Source organism: Vombatus ursinus, unplaced genomic scaffold (genome assembly GCF_900497805.2).
Source record: "Vombatus ursinus unplaced genomic scaffold, bare-nosed wombat genome assembly UNPS02014770.1, whole genome shotgun sequence".
NCBI lineage: Eukaryota > Metazoa > Chordata > Mammalia > Diprotodontia > Vombatidae > Vombatus > Vombatus ursinus.
The window spans coordinates 27,089,826-27,091,739 of record NW_020954548.1 but is presented as its reverse complement, the minus strand read 5'-3'; the positions used below and the strand labels follow the sequence as shown (position 1 = coordinate 27,091,739).

Sequence of the window (1,914 nt, the reverse complement as noted above, 5' to 3'; positions counted from 1 at the left end):
ACACTCCATTCACTGTGCCTACAATACAAAAAAAAAAAACAAAACAAACCAAAACCTTCCATCTCCCCCCCTCTCCCAAAATCAAGGTTGTTTAGGGAGGGAGAGCATTAGGAGAGGATAAAAAAGACTCCTAGTAGAAGGTGAACTCTTGATTTGACTCTTGAAAAATGTAAGGGAGATGATATGGGGAGAGATTCCAGATATGGGGTTCAGCCAGTGTAGGATCGCCACGTGTGAAGAACAGCAAATAGGACAGGTTAGCTAGACCTAAGAATATAGCAAAGGGAGTGATGTGTAATAATGCTGGAAAGGGGTTTGGGATGAGTTTTAAAAGGCAAAGGATTTTATATTTGATCCTAGAAGGAGACACAGGAGGTTTTTGAGAAAGGGAGTGAGGTGGTCAGACTTAAGCTTTAGAAAAATCACTTTGGAATCTGGGTAGTAGATTTGAGAAGAGAAGAGGCTAGTTGCAGGGAAACAGTTGAGAGGCTACTGCAAAAGTACAGATGAAACTTGGGTCTTCTCTCAAGTTTGGTGCCAGGTTCTGCTGCTACAGTTGCATCCCTGAAACCAGACGGTGAAGTTCAGAGTCAATGGATTTGACTGTATTAGGCACCCGTTGACCAACGCTGCATTCACCCCAAGTGGAGTAGACATCATGGCCATCAATGACTCCTTAATTGATCTCAGCTACATGGTTTATATGTTTCAATATGATTCTACCCATGGCAAGTTCAAGGGCACTGTCAAATCTAAGAATGGAAAGCTGGTGATCAATGGAAAAGCCATTCCATTTCCAGGAGTGGGATCCCACCAATATTTAATGGGGAGATGCTATAGCCGAGTATGTTGTAGAGTCCACTGGAGTCTTTAGCACTATGGAAAAGGCTGGGGCTCACTTGAAGAGTGGAGCCAAGCCAATCATCATCTTTGCCTCTTCTGCTGATGCCCCAATGTTTGTGATGGAAGTGAACCATGAGAAATATGATAATTCCCTTAAGATTGTCAGTAATGCCTCCTGCACTACCAACTGATTGTCCCCCTTGGCCAAGGTCATTCATGACAACTTTTGCATTGTGGAAGGGCTCATTGCTACAGTCCATGCCATTACTGATACCCAGAAGGCAGTAGATGGCCCTTTTGGCAAGCTGTGATGGTCATGGTGCTGTCCAAAACACCATCCCTGCTTCCACTGGTGCTGTTATGGCTATAGGCAAGGTCATACCTGAGCTGAATGGGAAGCTCACAGGCATGGCCTTCTGTATTCCTGCTCCTAGTGTATCTGTTGTGGATCTGACCTGTTGTCTGGAGAAACCTGTCAAATATGATGATATCAAGAAAATGGTGAAGCAAGCATCAGAGAGATCCTTGAAGGGCAGCTTGGGCTACACAGAGGACCAGGTTGTATCCTGTGACTTTAACAGCAACAACATTTGATGTCAGCTCTGGTATTTCTCTCAATGACCATTTTGTCAAGCTCATTTCCTGGTATGACAGTGAGTATGGTTATAGCAACCATGTAGTAGACCTCATGGTCTACACGGTCTTCAAGGAGTAAAGTAGAAAGCCATGGACCTTCATCACCAGCCCAAAAAGGAGATCCACCACTGGGGAGCCTACATTCCTAACTTATATTCCTATACTGGGGATCCCATGTCCCATTCACATCCTTGTACCAAAACACCCCTGTGGTAATGGGGAGAAGCCTAGAGTTCTCTATTGTGTACCATCAATAAAGTCATCACTTTCAGTGCAAAAAAGTACAGATGAAAAGTGACGAAGGCTTGATCTAAGGTTGTGGCTGTGGGAATGAGAAGGGGGTAGAGAGGCAAGAGCTGTTGTGGAGGTAAAAATAATGTGATTTGGCAGTTGATTAGATCTGCGAGGTAAGGAGTGAAGCATTACACTGAGGTT

The 1,914-nt window shown here is 44.3% G+C and overlaps 1 pseudogene; it reads left to right on the top strand.

Moving 5' to 3' along the window:
• Positions 1-625: 625 nt before the first annotated feature.
• Positions 626-1,558, top strand: LOC114043907 (annotated as a pseudogene).
• The last annotated feature ends 356 nt before the right edge of the window (positions 1,559-1,914 follow it).